The sequence below is a fragment of the Panulirus ornatus genome, chromosome 5 (assembly GCF_036320965.1).
Source record: "Panulirus ornatus isolate Po-2019 chromosome 5, ASM3632096v1, whole genome shotgun sequence".
Taxonomy (NCBI): Eukaryota; Metazoa; Arthropoda; class Malacostraca; order Decapoda; family Palinuridae; genus Panulirus; species Panulirus ornatus.
Genome location: NC_092228.1, coordinates 31,169,203 through 31,187,516, shown reverse-complemented (window position 1 = coordinate 31,187,516; position 18,314 = coordinate 31,169,203). Strand labels below are relative to the sequence as shown.

The following is an 18,314-nucleotide window of genomic DNA, read 5'->3' as shown; positions in this document are numbered from 1 at the left end:
GTAGATGTAGACGATGTACTGGATGAAGAAGTAGATATGCTTGTTGTGGAAGAGGTAGTGGATGATGAAGTAGATGAGGACGATGTACTGGATGATGAAGTAGATGTAGACGATGTACTGGATGAAGAAGTAGATATGCTTGTTGTGGAAGAGGTAGTGGATGATGAAGTAGATGAGGACGATGTACTGGATGAAGAAGTAGATGTAGACGATGTACTGGATGAAGAAGTACTGGATGATGAAGTAGATGTGCTTGTTGTGGAAGAAGTACTGGATGATGAAGTAGATGTAGACGATGTACTGGATGATGAAGTAGATGTAGACGATGAACTGGATGATGAAGTAGATGTAGACGATGTACTGGATGATGAAGAGGTAGATGTGCTTGTTGTGGAAGTAGTACTGGATGATGAAGTAGATGTAGACGAGGTACTGGATGATGAAGTAGATGTGCTTGTTGTGGAAGTAGTACTGGATGATGAAGTAGATGTAGACGAGGTACTGGATGATGAGGTAGATGTGCTTGTTGTGGAAGTAGTACTGGTTGATGAAGTAGATATAGACGAGGTGCTGGATGATGAAGTAGATGTGCTTGTTGTGGAAGTAGTACTGGATGATGAGGTAGATGTAGACGATGTACTTGATGACGTAGAAGTGCTTGTTGTGGAAGTAGTACTAGATGATGAGGTAGATGTAGACGATGTACTTGATGATGAAGTAGATGTGCTTGTTGTGGAAGTAGTACTGGATGATGAAGAGGTAGATGTGCTTGTTGTAGAAGTAGTACTGGATGATGAAGTAGATGTAGACGATATACTGGATGATGAAGTAGTAGATGTGCTTGTTATGGAAGTAGTACTGGCTGATGAAGTAGATGTAGATGATGTACTGGATGATGTAGTAGATGTGCTTGTTGTAGAAGATGTACTAGATGACGTAGAGGTAGATGTGGTTGTAGAAGTTGTACTGGATGACGTAGAAATAGATGTTGTAGACACTGTAGACACCGGAGTTGTGGATGTTGTAGAAAGTATGGTTGAAGATGTGCTACTTGTTGAGGAACCCATTGTGGTAGTGGAGCTGGTTACAGTAGTGGTTGATCCTACTGTTGTGGTTGGACTTGTTGTCGTGGTTTCTGCGTTCGTTGTAGCTGTGAATATAGAAGGCTTATTGTTATCTGCCACACAGTACAACCAACACGTTGAGAAATTGCAATAAGGTCAGCATGCACCATTATGCTGTCCAGTGGTTAAGAACTGTACTAAGGAGGCGAAATCTTGTACTCGAAATGTTGAACTACAGTGTAATCCTTAGTAGTTTCAAATGGCTTGGGGATTAAACTCAGTATTCAAGAAATTTGATTATTGTCCTCAAAAGGAATTAATGTCCTGAGGCAGTTCAAATGTCACACTGAAGGTGAGGAGATATATTACTGTTGCTGTGTAACAAGTTTACAAAAGCAGATCAACAACAATAACGTAGGAAAAACTTGAATGTCAGGTAGGCTGACGGTGGTAAACAAATATGCAAACAAGAATTGGCATAGTTAGAGATAATTTTATATAACATATTCACTAAGGTGAATAAGGTCATTAAACACGTAGTCAATGTTTTAGATGAAAACCAGAGTGTGAGGATGATAGGTCTATACCTGTATCTTCCTAATTCTTCTTTGGCTATTTTTGGTCACTTTCATCTCTATTTAATCTTACTCTTATTAAACCTGATCATCAGAAAGAACCATCTGGAATGGAAAACTGACAGTTTATGGGTGAAAGCATCTAACCCAGATGAAAACATGATTAATCTTTCGTCTGATTCCTTAACCACTTCCATGGTTCCATCCGCTGCCAGATCCACTCCCACATATTTAAAACACTTTACTTACTCCAGTTTTTCTTCATTCAAACTTACCTCCCAACATAATTGTCCCTCAACCCTGCTATACCTACTAACCTTGCTCGTATTCATATTTACTCTAAGCTTTCTTCTTTCACACACTTTACCAAACTCAGTCACCAACTTCTGCAGTTTCTCACTCGAATTAGCCACAAGCGCTGTATCATCAGCTTTGCGTAAGATGAAATCCGGCAAGGCGGCGGGTTTGAATGGCATTGCAGTGGAATGTATCAAAAAAGGGGGTGACTTTGATGTTGATTGGTTGTTAAGGATACTCACTGCATGTATGACCATGGTAAAGTGCCTGAGGATAGGCGGAATGCATGCATAGTGCCATTTTTGTACAAAGGCAAAGGGGATTAAGGTGAGTGCTCAGATTACAGAGGTATAAGTTTGTTGAGTATTCCTGGTAAATTATATGGGAGGGTATTGATTGAGAGGGTGAAGGCATGTACAGAGCATCAGATCTGGGAAGAGCAGTGTGGTTTCAGAAGTGGTAGAGGATGTGTGGATCGGGTGTTTGCTTTGAAGAATGTATGTGAGAAATACTTAGAAAAACAGATGGATTTGTATGGATGGATAAAATTCTTTATCGAGGCCAGAATGTAAACGAAATATAGAAATGCTAAAAAGATAGAAAAACAATAGGAAAGAAGAAGAATGTGATCCAGGTCTTCGAGTATAAAGCCCGGTTGTTTTTGAAAGGGTTACATTGTAGCTATCGGAAGAGGTATGAGAAGGCAAACATTTCCAAAACATGGCGCTCTAAATAAGAAAATAAACAAGATAATGGACCACACTTAAGTGTAGTCAGCATACTTACGAATACAGCATTGGCAACCATTCCCCTTACAGCCGTTATCGAGAACCTCGCCCTCACAGGAGGAGCCCGTAGCTTGACAGAAGCCATTCTTCCTCTCACAAGATGGCTTTATGGTGCAGTTTAGAGCTGTGTGAAAGACCAAGACAAGGTAAGTGAGTGCTGGTGATGGTGGAGTGAGGAACATAAGTGAAGGGATTGTAAATGTTCCACTCTTGGGTTCTGAACTATAACATTTGAAATTAAATGTTTGACTTTCTTTGAGACAAGAATCAAAATCAAATTGAAACTCTAGCATTATAATTCCCTCCATAAACTACAGCTAATTTAATGAATGAGTTTTGAAAGATACTACAATGAAAACAAGCGTATACACTTTAATCCTTGACCTCTCCACCCGTATGTACACGGTGTTCGGGTAAACTCTCCATCCGTATATACGCAGTGTTCAAATAACTTTTCCATCCGTATATACACGGTGTCTACGTATTTTCTCCACCCGTATATACACAGTATTCAGCTAACCTCTCCAGCCGTATATATACGGAGTTTAAGTAACCTAGCCAACCGTATATAAAAGGTGTCAGGTAATCTCTCCATCTGTATGTATACGGTGTTCACGTATGTTCTCCATCCGTATGTACGCAGTGTTTATGTAACCTATCCACCCGTATAAACACTGTGTTCGGGTAACCATTTCAACAGTATATACATGGTTTTCAGGAAACCTCTCCATCTGTGTATTCACGGTGCTCACGTAACCTCTCCATCCGTATATACGCAGTGTTCACGTAATCCCTCGACTCGTATATGCACGGTGTTCAGGTAACCGCTCCACCCGTATACACATGGTGATAAGGCAACCCTTCCACCCATATATAGAAGGTGTTCTGGTAACATCTGCACCCGTATATTCACAGCGTTCAGGTAACCTTTCTACCCGTATATATACGGTGTTCAGGAAACCTCTCCATCCGTATATCCAAAGTGTTCAGGTAACGTCTCCACCCGTATGTACACAGTCTTCAAGTAACCTCTACACCCTTATGTATACAGTGTTCAGGTAACCTCTCCATCCGTATATAACTTGTGATAAGGCAATCTCTGCACCCACATATACACGGTGTTTAGGTAACCTCTCCAACCGTATATACACGGTGTTCAAGTAACCTCTCCACCCATATATACACAGTGTTCAGGTAACCTCTCCACCCGTATATACACGGTTTCAGGTAACCTCTCTACCCGTATATGCTTGGTGATAAGGTAACCTTTCCACCCGTATATACACGGTGTTTCAGGTAACCTCTCTATCCGTATATAAACGGTCATTAAGAAACCTCTCCAGCAATATATAGACGGTATTAAAGTAACCTCTCAATCCGCATATACACGGTGTTCAGGCAACCTCTCCACCCGTATATACATGGTGTACAGAAGCTAAGATACCCAATAAATATATTTAACCAGTGTCAGAATACAGCAAGAAAAAATTTCTATAGTGGCCAAAATGATAAGCCAGAACGTGAAATTTTCCAAAGAATCCATGTTTTTCCCTTCCATGACAGCTCTCGAATGTGCTCACACTCTCAAAAAACTTCCTGTACAAGTCGCATCAAAATATCACAACACCATTAAGAAAGCCGTTATCAAAAATAGCCCATCAAATAACGAAGGCATTGTTTATAAAGTGCCATGTAAAGACTGTAACCAATTTTGTATTGGAGAATCGGGGAAAGATTTGGAGACTCGGATCTCACAACACAAGCCTAGTGTTAGAATAGCCCAACAGAACAACGGCTGATTTCAACATAAAGCTGCCTATGATCACCATATCGACTGGGAAGGAGCTAAGGCCAAACAAAAATCAAATTGTTTCGGCAAAAGAAATGTAATTGAATCATGTTCGACCTCCAGCACATTTGATCATAACGTAATTATGTCTTTTGGTCATTCTAAATGTGACAAACTGTTAACTAAAATGGTTATTAAGAACTATCCACCAAAATAACCCTGTCCACACGCCATATAAGGAGAGGAAGGTCAGATGTCAGGTCACACAACTAGTGACCACCCGCACTGCACGGGAACTAATGACGCTCCGCCTCACTGTTACCTCTGTGCTTTGAAGGACCTCAACACCTGTATCAGCCCCACTCAGTCTGAGGATGTAATAAACGAAAGTACTCACCGTTTATATTTCCTCTTTACAGTAGTGATGATTGTTGCATATATATTTTCAATTATTCTATTTATCATAGTTAACCACCATCTCCCGCGTTACCGAGGTAGGGCATGGAATCAGACGAAAGAATGGCCCAACCAAACCTACATACACATGTATATATATAAACGTCTACAAACGCACATATACACACCTATACAACTCAACGTATACATACATATACAAACACAGACATATACACATAAGCACAAAACTATCCATGTTTACCCCAGACGCTTCACATGACCTGGTTCAATCCATTGACAGCACGTCGACCCCGGTATACCACATCGTTCGAATTCACTCTATTCCTTGTACGCCTTTCACCCTCCTGTATGTTCAGGTCCCGATCGCTCAAAATCTTTTTCAATCTATCCTTCCACCTCCAATTTGGTCTCCCACTTCTCGTTCCCTCCACCTCAGACACATATACCCTCTTGGTCAATCTTTCCTCACTCATTCTCTCCATGTGACCAAACCATTTCAATACACCTTCTTCTGCTCTCTCAACCACACTCTTTAATACTACCGCAAATCTCTCTTACCCATTCATTACTTACTGTATCAAACCTCTTCACACCACATATTGTCTTCAAACATCTCATTTTCAACACATCCACCCTCCTCTGTACAACCCTATCTAAAGCCCATGCTTCACAACCATCTAACATTGCTGGAACTACTATTCCTTCAAACATACCTATTTTTGCTCTTCGAGATAACGTTGTCGCCTTCCACACATTCTTCAACGCTCCAGAACCTTCGCTCCCTCCCCCACCCTGTGACTCACTTCCGCTTACATGGTTCCATCCGCTGCTAAATCCACTCCCAGATGTCTAAAACACTTCACTTCCACCAGTTTTTCTCTATTCAAACTTACCTCCCGATTTACTTGCCCCTCAAACTTACTGAACCTAATAACCTTGCTCTTACTCACATTTACTCTCAGCTTTCCTCTTTCACGCACTTTACCAAACTCAGTCACCAGTTTCTCACCTGAATCAGCCACCAGCGCTATATCATCAACGAACAGCAACTGACTCGCTTCCCAAGCCCTCTCATCCACAACATTCGACATGCCCCACTCTCCAAACTCCTAAGTGAGAGGATCAGGGAAAATGATTTGGTAAACAAAGAAGAGGTAGTGAAAGATTGCGGAAGTTGAAAGCCGGCAAGGTGGAGGGTTTGGACGGTATTGCTGTGGTATTTATTAGAAAAGGGGAGACTGTGTTGTTGACTGGTTGGTGAGGATATTCAGTGTATGTATAGTTCATGGTGAAGTGCCTGAGGATTGGCGGAATGCATGCATAGTGCCATTGTACAAAGGCAAGGGGGATAAAGGTGAGTGTTCAAATTACAGAGGTATAATTTTGTTGAGTATTCCTGGGAAATTATATGGGAGGGCATTAAATGAGAGGTTGAAGGCAAGTACAGAGCATCAGATTTGGGAAGAGCAGTGTGGATTCAGAAGTGATAGAGTTTGTGCGGATCAGGTGTTTGTTTTGAAGAATGTATGTGAAAAATACTTGGGAAAAGAAATGGATTTGTATTTAGCATACATGAATCTGGAGAAAGCATATGATAGAGATGATAGAGATGCTTTGTGGAAGGTATTAAGAGTATATAGTGTGGGAGGTAAGTTGCCAGAAGCAGTGAAAAGTTTTTATCGAGGACGTAAGGCATGTGTACGAGTAGAAAGAGAGAAAAGTGATTGGTTACCAGTGAATGTCGGTTTGCAGCAGAAGTGCAAACCGACATGGTTGTTTGATTTGTTTATGGATGGGGTTGTTAGGGAGATAAATGCAAGAGTTTTGGAGAGAGGGGCAAGTATGCAGTTTGTTGTCGATGAGAGGGCTTGGGAAGTGAGTCAGTTGTTGTTCGTTGATAATACAGCGCCGGTGGCTGATTCGGGTGAGAAACTGCAGAAGCTGTTGACTGAGTTTGTTAAAGTGTGTGAAAGAAGAAAGCTGAGAGTGAATGTGAAGAAGAGCAAAGATATTAACCTCAGTAGGGTTGAGGGACAAGTCAACTGGGAGGTAAGTTTGAATGGAGAAAAACTGAAGGAAGTGGTTTTAGTTATATGGGAGTGGATTTAACAGCAGATGGAACCATGGAAGCGGAAGTGAGTCACAGGGTGGAAGTCGAGAACGTTATCTGGGAGAGCAAAAAATGGGTATGTTTGATGGAATAGTGGTTCCAACAATGTTATATGGTTGCGAGGCGTGGGCTATAGATAAGGGTGTGCGAAGGAGGGTGGATGTGCTAGAAATGAGATGTTAAGGACAATATGTGGTGTGAGGTGGTTTGACCGAGTAAGTGATGAAAGGGGAAGAGAGAGCAGAGGAGGGTGTATTAGATGGTTTGGTTACATTGAGAGAATGAGTCAGAAAAGATTCACTAAGAGGATATATGTGCCAAAGGTGGAGGGAACGAGAAGTGGGAGACCAAATTGGTGGTGAAAAAGATTTTGAGCGATCGGGGCCTGAACATCCAGGCGGGTGAAATGCATGCAAGGAATAGAATGAATTGGAACGATATGGTATACACGGGTCGACGTGCTGTCAATGGATTGAAACAGGGCATGTGAAGCGTCTGGGGTAAATCATGGAAAGTTTTGTGGGGCCTGGATGTGGAAAGGGAGCTGTGGTTTCGGTGCATTACACAGGACAGCTGGAGACTGAGTGTGAACGATTGTGGCCTTTGTTGTCTTTTCCTGGCGCTACCTCGCGCGCGCATGGGGGGAGGGAGTTGCCATTTCATGGTTGGCGGGGTGGCGACGGAAATGGATGTAGGTAGCAAGTATGAATATGTACATTTGTGTATATGTATATGTCTGTGTATGTATATGTATGTGTACGTTGAAATGTATAGGTATATGTACGTGCGTGCGTGGGCGTGTATGTATATACATGTATGTGTGGGTGGGTTGGGCCATTGTTTCGTCTGTTTCCTTGCGCTACCTCACTAACGCGGCAGACAGCGACAAAGTATAATAACTGAACAAATAGAATATATGTATTACTTTCTTCATGGTTGAAAATTTGATAATTGGTTTGTATGCTTATCCAATGAAGGTGTGTGTGACTTCACCACACTTCCTCATCTCAAAAATTCAAGACATTCCCATAAAACTGGCTTTCATCCCGCCATCGTTTATTTCAAGACTTGTTTCTATATGGCTGGCAAGGTAGATACCCACACTATGTGCAACCATCTTAGTTTATTGATTTTCTTTTAAACTTAAGTAGGCCTAATCAGGTCATTTTAAAGTCGGGACGGAATACTTTATTTTTTCTCTAACATCCTAGACACAGACGAAAGTCAACACCAAAGCCAGGCTTTACATGTATCATAAGAAAAAATCAAAGAGATAGAAAAGGAGGGACAGGTAAAAAACAATCTCAGAAACTTGAAGAAAATGAATGATATACTAGAGGTGGATCGAGGTTATTGGGAAAGACATAAGAAGGCAAAGCGCTCCAAATCTTGGCATTGTAGGAAAGAAAACATGCGTATATCACATTAAATAACACTGAAGCGTTCACAGCATACTTACGAAGACAGCATTGGCAACCATCCCCCTTACAGCCGTTAGCGAGAACCTTGCCCTCACAGGAGGAGCCCGTAGGTTGACAGAAGCCATTCTTATTCTCGCAAAATGGCTTTATCGTGCAGGTTAGAGCTGTGTGAAAGACCAAGACAAGGTAAGTGGGTGCCGGTGATGGTGGAGTGAGGAGAATAAGTGAAGGAATTATGAATATTACATTGAAAAAGATATATATATATATACATATATATATATATATATATATATATATATATATATATATATATATATATATATATATATATATATATATATATATATATATATATATATATATATATATATATATATATATATATATATATATTACTATTACTATTACTATCGGTGTCATCAGTGACAAGCCGTGCATCACAAAATTCCACACCCTTCCTTCCTTCACCTTAGGCAACCACACCAAAGACGCAGACACATTACTACTGCCTTGCTTGCCTGCACCACTTGACTACTACAGCCCTGCCTGCACGCGTGTATACATGTCATACGACAACATCAGTAGCAGCACAGAAAAAGAAGTAGCAGAAACACAGTACAGGGGCAACACAAAGATGTGCCAACAATGGGTGGCGGGTGAGGAGGAAGAAGAAGAACTTTGCTGTGATGATGCAGAGGACTTGGACACAAAATCAACAACACCAAAAGTAAGTCCAACACCACCACCACAACCTCCTTCACCTCGTCCAGTCCTGCGCCTGAACCCAGGCCCGCTTCCTGCACAGGCCCGACTGGCTCAATCCTCAGAGCCAATCCTTTTCCCGAAGTTACGGATCCCTGGGGATAGGGGAGAAAGAATACTTCCCACGTATTCCCTGCGTGTCGTAGAAGGCGACTAAAAGGGAAGAGAGCGGGGGGCTGGAAATCCTCCCCTCTCGTTTTTTTTTAATTTTCCAAAAGAAGGAACAGAGAAGGGGGCCAGGTGAGGATATTCCCTCAAAGGCCCAGTCCTCTGTTCTTAACGCTACCTCGCTATCGCGGGAAATGGCGAATAGTATGAAAAAAAAAAAAATATATATATATATATATATATATATATATATATATATATATATATATATATATATATATATATATATATATATATGTATATATATATATATATATATATCTATATATATATATATATATATATACATATATATATATATATATATATATATATATATATATATATATATATATATATATATATATATATACACATATATATATTTATTCATTTTGCTTTGTCACTGTCTCCCGCGTTAGCGAGGTAGCGCAAGGAAACAGACGAAAGAAATGGCCCAACCCACACACATACACATATATATACATACACGTCCACACTCGCAAATATACATACCTATACATCTCAATGTACACATATATATACACACACAGACATATACATATATACACATGTACATAATTCATACTGTCTGCCTTTATTTATTCCCATCGCCACCTCGCCACACATGGAATAACAACCCCCTCCCCCCTCATGTGTGCGAGGTAGCGCTAGGAAAAGACAACAAAGGCCCCATTCGTTCACACTCAGTCTCTAGCTGTCATGTAATAATGCACCGAAACCACTGCTCCCTTTCCACATCCAGGCCCCACAGAACTTTCCATGGTTTACCCCAGACGCTTCAGATGCCCTGGTTCAATCCATTGACAGCACGTCGATCCCAGTATACCACATCGTTCCAATTCACTCTATTCCTTGCACGCCTTTCACCCTCCTGCATGTTCAGGCCCCGATCACTGAAAATCTTTTTCACTCCATCTTTCCACCTCCAATTTGGTCCCCCACTTCTCCTCGTTCCCTCCACCTCTGACGCATATATCCTCTTGGTCAATCTTTCCTCACTCATTCTCTCCATGTGACCAAACCATTTCAAAGCACACTCTTCTGCTCTCTCAACCATACTCTTTTTATTTCCACATATCTCTCTTACCCTTACATTACTTACTAGATCAAACCACCTCACACCACATATTATCCTCAAACATTTCATCTCTTGCACTTTTCTCTTGACCTCTTACCTCTTTCTTTTATACATCTCCCAGTCATTTGCACTATTTTCCTGCATAAATTGTCCAAACGCCTCTCTTTCTCTTTCACTAACAATCTTACTTCTTCATCCCACCACTCACTATCCTTTCAAATCTGCCCAACTCCCACATTTTTCAAGCCACATCTTTTGCGCAAGCCAACACTGCTTCCCTATATACATCCCATTCCTCCCCCACTCCCCTTACGCCAGTTGCTCTCACATTCTTCCATTCTGCGCTCAATCTCTCTTGGTACTTCCACACACAAGTATCGTTTCCAAGCTCACTTACTCTCACCACTCTTTTCACCCAAACATTCTCTATTCTTTTTTGAAAACTTCTACAAATAATCACCTTCGCCTCCACAAGGTAAAGATCAGACATCCCTCCAGTTGCACCTATCAGCACATTAACATCCTTCACGCGCCTATCAATTGATACGCAATCCAATAACGCTCTCTGGCCATCTCTCCTACTTACATACGTATACTTATGTATATCTCTCTTTTTACATCAGGTATTCCCAATCACCAGTCCTTTTTCAGCACATAAATCTGCAAGCTCTTCACCATTTCCATTTACAACACTGAACAACCCGTGTACACCAATTATTCACTCAACTGCCACATTATTCACCTTAGCATTCAAATCACCCATCACTATAACCCGGGCTTGTGCATCAAAACTGCTAACACACTCACTCAGATGCTTCCAAAACACTTGCCTCTCCTGATCTTTCTTCTCATGTCCAGGTGCATAGGCACCAATAATCACTCATCTCTCTCCATCTACTTTCAGTTTTACACATATCAGTCTAGAGTTTACTTTCTTACACTCTATCACATACTCCTACAGCTCCTGTTTCAGGAGTAGTGCTACTCCTTCCTTTGCTCTTGCCCTCTCACCAACCCCTGACTTTACTCCCGAGACATTTTCGAACCACTATTCCCCTTTACCCTATAGCTTCCTTTCACTCAGAGCCAGAACATACATGTTCCTTTCCTCAAATAGACTACCTCTCTCTCCATTTTTCTGATCTGTTTACATCCAAACACATTTAGATACCCAATCTGAGCCTTCAAGGGGGATGAGCACTCCCCGCATGACTTCTTCTTCTGCTTCCCCTTTATAAAGTTGAAATACTATGAGGGGAGGGTATCTAGCCCCCCGCTCCCGTCCCCTTTAGTCGGCTTCTACAACACGCGGGGAATACGCGGAGAAGTATTCTTTCTTACACATCCCCAAGGGATTTTCGCACGAAAATAGTGCAGATAACCGGGAGATGTATAAAAGAAAGAGGTAGGAGGTCAAGAGGAAGGTGCAAGAGGGGAAAAAGAGGACAAATAAGAGTTGGGGTGAGAGGGTATCATTAAATGTTAGGGAGAATAAAAAGATGTTTTTGAAAGAGGTAGATAATGTGCGCAAGACAAGAAAACAAATGGGAACATCAGTGAAGGGTGCTAATAGGGAGGTAATAACAAGTAGTGGTGATGTGAGAAGGAGTTGGAGTGAGTATTTTGAAGGTTTGTTGAATGTGTTGATTGATAGAGTGGCAGATATAGGGTGTTTTGGTCGAGGTTGTGTGTGAAGTGAGAGGGTCAGGGAGAACGGTTTGGTAAACAGAGAGGAGGCAGTAAAAGCTTTGCGGTAGATGAAAGCCAGCAAGGCGGCGGGTTTGGAAGGCATTGCAGTGGAATTTATTCACAAAGGAGGAGTGACTGTGTTGTTGACTGGCTGGTGAGAATATTCAATGTATGAATGGCCCATGGTGAAGTGCCTAAGGATTGGCGGAATGCACGCATAGTGCCATTGTGCAAAGACAAAGGGGATTAAGGTAAGTGTTCAAATTTCAGGGGTAAAAATTTGTTTATCCCTGGGAAATTGTAAGGGAAAGTATTGATTGAGAGGGTAGAGGTATGTACAGAGCATCAGAATGGGGAGGAGCAGTGTGGTTTCAGAAGTGGTAGAGGATGTGTGGATTAGGTGTTTGCTTTGAAGAATGTATGTGATCTGGAGAAGGCATATGATAGAGTTGATAGAAATGTTTTGAGGAAGGTATTAAGAGTATATGGTGTGAGAGGCAAGTTGCTAGAAGCAGTGAAAAGTTTTATTCAGGATGTAAGGCATGTGTACGAGTAGGGAGAAAGGAAAGTAATTGGTTGCCACTGAATGTCGGTTTGCGGCAGGGGAGCGTAATGTCTCTATGGTTGTTTAACTTGTTTATGGATGAGGTGGTTAGGGAAGTGAATGCAAGAGTTTTGGAGAGAGGGGCAAGTATCCAGGCTGTTATGGATGAGAGGGCTTGGGAAGTGAGTCAGTTGTTGTTCGCTGATGATACAGCGCTGGTGGCTGATTCGGGTGAGAAACTGCAGAAGCTGGTGACTGAGTTTGGTAAAGTGTGTGAAAGAAGAAAGGTGAGAGTAAATGTGAATAAGAGCAAGGTTATTATGTTCGGTGGGGTTGAGGGAGAAGTAAATTGGGAGGTAAGTTTGAATGGAGAGAAACTGAAGGAAGTGAAGTGTTTCAGATATCTGGAAGTGGATTTAGCAGCGGATGTTACCATGGAAGCGGAAGTGAGTCACAGGGTGGCAAGGGGGCGAGTTTCCTAGGAGCGCTGAAGAATGTGTGGAAGGCGAGGACGTTATCTCGGAGAGAAAAAAATGGGTATGTTTGAAGGAATAGTGGCTCCAACAATGTTATATAGTTGCAAGGTGTGGGCAATAGATAGGGTGTGCGGAGGAATGTTGATGTGTTGGAAATGAGATGTTTGAGGACAATATGTGGTGTGAAGTAGTTTGATCGAGTAAGTAATGAAAGGGTAAGAGAGATGTGAGGTAATAAAAAAGAGTGTGGTTGAGAGTGCAGAAGTGGGTGTATTGAAATGGTTTGGTAACATGGGGAGAATGAGTGAGGAAAAATTGACAAAGAGGATATATGTGTCAGGGATGGAGAGAACGAGAAATGGGAGACCAAATTGGAATTGGAAGGATGGAGTGAAAAAGATTTTGAGCGATCAGGGCCCGAACATACATGAGGGTGAAAGGCGTGCAAGGAATAGAGTGAATTGGAACGATTTGGTATACCGGAGTCGACGTGCTGTCAATGGATTGAACCAGGGCATGTGAAGCGTCTGGGTAAACCATGGAAAGTTTTGTGGGACCTGCATGTGGAAAGGGAGCTGTGGTTTCGTTGCATTACACATGACAGCTAGAGACTGTGTGTGAACGAATGAGGCCTTTGTTGTCTTTTCCTAGTGCTCTCTCGCGCGCGCGTATGGGGATGGGAGTGCCGTTTCATGTGAGGCGGGTTGGCGACGAAAACGGATGAAGACAGGAAGTATGAATATGTACAAGTGTATATATGATATGACTATGTATGTATATGTATGTATGCGTTGAAATGTATAGGTATGTATGTGAGCGTGTGTGGGCGTGTATGTACATACATATATGTGTGAGTGGGTTGGGCCATTGTTTCGTCTGTTTCCGTGAGCTACATCGCTAACGCGGGAGACACCACCAGGGATCTGTAGAAACACCACTGGAAATGTTGAGACATTCAAACAGTGGCCACTCCTGAGTAGCAGTTCAAACAGCGGCCACTCCTGAGTAGCAGTTCAAACAGCGGCCACTTCTGAGTAGCAGTTCAAACAGCGGCCACTTCTGAGTAGCAGTTCAAACAGTGGCCACTCCTGAGTAGCAGTTCAAACAGTGGCCACTCCTGAGTAGCAGTTCAAACAGTGGCCACTCCTGAGTAGCAGTTCAAACAGTGGCCACTCCTGAGTAGCAGTTCAAACAGTGGCCACTCCTGAGTAGCAGTTCTCTGTCAGTTACAGGCTGGAACCCAATATGTAAACAGTGTCTTTTCCACTATGTTGACAGATTGTGCTTATGTGTACTCAAGTGTTGTGCTGATACCCCATCCACCATTATAATGCCCTGAAACTGTGTTGATAGTCTGGATTCTTTCTACTACATCTGCGATAAACTGACATTCATATTGCAAAAACGTTCCTTCACACTTCTCATCAACAAATGCTGTGAGCATTACTTTGGTTGTGAAGTGGGTAACCAGGATGAAAGTTGGGCCCCATATCTGTTGTGTTACTTGTGTCAGGCTTCTCATAACTTGGTCATAAGGTTCACCACAAATGCCTTTTGCCATTCCTATGTTTAGGAGAGAACTCGAAGATCACGCTTCGGATTGCTACTTCTGCAAGACAGATATAAATGGTATAACATCAAAATCCAAGTATACTGTTAAATTGTCTAATTTACCATCTGCTATGAGGCCAATACCTCACAGTTAGGAATGACCCATGCCAGAGCCTCCAAGAAACATGACACTGAGTGACGATGAGTCTGGTGAAGAGTAAGCAGACCAAGTAGAGGACATTGTGGATCAAACATTTGAAGCTGTTCTTCAAGTGACCCACATTTGCTGGGTCAAGGAAATCTTAATGATCTCGTAAGCGATTAAGATTTGTCTAAGAAGCAAGCCGAACTTTTGGGTTCCAGGTTAAAGAGTTGGAATCTTCTCCAGAATGAAACTAAAGCTTGTTTTTACCGTGATCGCCATGTCGTTTTCAATTTTTCTCCCTTGAAGATGGTTTGGTGTTTTGCAATGTTGGCCGTTCTGTTATGGAGGCACTTGGCCACAAATATAACACAGATGAATAGCGCTTGTTTATTGACTCATCCAAAATATGCTTGAAAGCAGTTCTACTTCACAACGGAATCGGGCTTACATGAAGGAATCGTATGATAACATGAAGTTTCTTCTGGAAAAAATAAGCACTGGGACTTTAAGTGGAATGTATGTGGCGACCTAAAGGTTGAGGCACTTTTACTGGGAATGCAACTTGTTTACACGAAGTTCTGTTGTTTGCTCTCTGAGTGGGACAACCGGGACAAGAAAAATCATTAAGCAAAGAAAGTGCGACCAAAACAAGCATCACTGACTCCATGAAAGAAGAATATCATCAGTCCTCCTCTTGTTGATCCTGAGAAAATTGATCTGCCTCCTGTGCATGTTAAGCTCGGGTTGATGAAGAACTCCGTCAAAGGTGTGGATAAAACTGGCCATGGATCCACATATTTGAGGAATAAATTGCCCAGAATCAGTGATGCAAAAACCAAGGAGGGTATTTTTGTGGGACCACAGAGCGGGAAACTGCATCGAGGTGAAAAGGTCAATGAAGAGCTGAATGAAGTTGAAAAAAATACATGTGTGTCACTTAAGAGAGTTTACAAAGATTTTCTGGGGAATCACAGGTCAGAAAACTATTGTGATGTCGTAAAAGATCTATTGACTTCATATAAAGTTTAGGGGTCCAATATAAGTCTAAAAATCCACTTTGTGGACTTGCACTTAGACTTTTTCCATAAAATTGTTGGGTCAGTCAGTGATGAGCACAGCGAAAGATTTCACCAGGACATTTTGGACATAGGAAAGCAGTACTAAGGAAAGTGGAGCCCCTCTATGTTGGCAGATCATTGCTTGGCTGTAAGGTTCTTGAGGCCAAATGTAGCCAAAAATCGTACACTTCTACATTTTAGACGAAACTTTATAAGTGTAATACCAGCCTTATTTATGAATGAGTAATATAGATCTGTATCAATCAATTGCTCTGTTACTTAAAAACTATGCCAAATAGAAACATTATAAAAACAGATTTGAATTCAGAGTAAAAGGTACTAAGGTCCACATATTCAATTCCGTAGGACAAAAAAAAAGAGACACAATTATATTTCAGGATAATTATATGGATATGGATTTTAGTCAACAGATGAATGATGAGGCTTAGAAACACAGAACATAATATTTTGTCTTACATAATGGCGCTGGAAAGAGTACAAAAGATTAATGTGTGTTTATGCAGAATATCTGGGAGTAAAGACGTATATGGATAACCACAGAAAGGAATCTTGCGAGGTGAATCTATTGCATTTCCTCTTAACAGTTTGACGATTTCAAAAGTCTTAGGCTGTGCACAGCAAGTGTCAGAGCTGGAGACTGACCAGTGCTTCATGTGAGCGCTTGAGTGAGGCTGTGTTGATACAAAATGCCGAAGTTTCCCACATTTTATATATACACTGTAGAGGGATTGATATAGACGACGAATACTATCATTTCTTTTTTTTTGTCTAAGGTTCCAATCATCAACACAAGTCCTCACCGAGACTTTGAATGAAACATGGAACGGGCGAATAAGTGAAAAAAGAAAAGAAGAAAATAATCTAAGAGTTTTACAGAAAATACAGACATCTGTTATTTTAAAGCAGGCACATACGTCATAGATGTTACAGATGTAGTGAAAAGACAAACAGTTCCAAAGCTTGGTGATGTAAAGAAGAAAACAAGTATCATAACGGACCTCACTTTAATGTTCTCAGCATACTTACGAAGGCAGCATTGGCAACCATCCCCCTTACAGCCTTTAGCGAGAACCTTGCCCTCACAGGAGGAGCCCGTAGCTTGACAGAAGCCATTCTTATTCTCGCAAGCTGGCCTTTTCGTGCAGGTTAGAGCTGTGTGAAAGATCAACACAAGGTAAGTGGGTTCCAGTGATGGTGGAGTGAGGAGTATAAGTGAAGGAATTGTAAACATTATCTGCTTAGGTTCTGGTTTATAATCTTGTTATTACGTACTTGCTCTCCAGTGATAAAGGAACGAATCATATTTCAGATTACAGTTGCGTAACCTTTTCATAGAATTAGATTTTAGTTTAGACTACCGAGTGGTAATTCACTCCGTGAAATACACCTGACGTGATAAAATAGTTTCCAAACAGACTTGGGAGAAATATGGTGACACACGTTAGGAACTAGCAAATATAGATATATTTCTTATCTAGTGATGACAAACTGTAAAAGCATAAAGCTGCTATACTCATAAACTATTTCACAATATGAAAACATATTGTAAGATAATTTAGGAATATTATATAGATATGGATTATAGTCAACAGATGATTTATGATGAGGTTTAGTCACAGACCATGATATTTTCTCTCACATAATGGTGCTGGAAAGAGTACAAAAGGTTAATGTGTGTTTATGCAGAATATCTGGGAGTAAAGACGTATATGGATAACCACAGAAAGGAATCTTACGAGGTGAATCTATTGCATTTCCTCTTAACAGTTTGACGATTTCAAAAGTCTTAGGCTGTGCACAACATGTGTCAGAGCTGGAGACTGACCAGTGCTTCATGTGAGCGCTTGAGTGAGGCTGAGTTGATACAGAAATGACGAAGTTTCCCACATTTTATATACAGTGTAGAGGGACTGATATAGACTACGGATACAATTTCTTTTTTCTTTCATTTATTTTTCATTTTCTTTATTTTCATTTTCATATTCATTTTTTTCTTTTTTCTTTATTTGTCTAAAGTTCCTGTCAGCTACTGTAGTCCTCAATGAGACTAAATGAAACATGGAACCGGCCAAATAAATGAAAAAAGAAACTAGTCTGATAGTTTTAAAGAAAATACAGACACGTGATTTCAAAGCAGGTGTGTCATAGATATTACAGAAAGAGTGAGAAGACAAACAGTTCCAAAGCTTGGTGATGTAAAGGAGAAAACAAGTATCATAACGGACCTCATTTTAATGTTCTCAGCATACTTACGAAGGCAGCACTGGCAATCATCCCCCTTACAGCCGTTAGCGATAATCTTGCCCTCACAGGAGGAGCCCGTAGCTTGACAGGAGCCATTCTTATTCTCGCAAG

General features: G+C 41.2%; 1 long non-coding RNA gene across 1 annotated transcript; it reads right to left on the bottom strand.

Annotated features, from left to right (window-relative positions):
* Nucleotides 1-1,137: 1,137 nt before the first annotated feature.
* Nucleotides 1,138-8,625, bottom strand: LOC139746846 (uncharacterized). The gene is made up of 3 exons (XR_011712241.1): nucleotides 8,500-8,625; nucleotides 2,723-2,848; nucleotides 1,138-1,150 (listed from the first exon to the last, which is right to left on the bottom strand). It is a non-coding gene; the product is annotated as an uncharacterized lncRNA (long non-coding RNA).
* Between the last annotated feature and the right edge of the window lie 9,689 nt (nucleotides 8,626-18,314).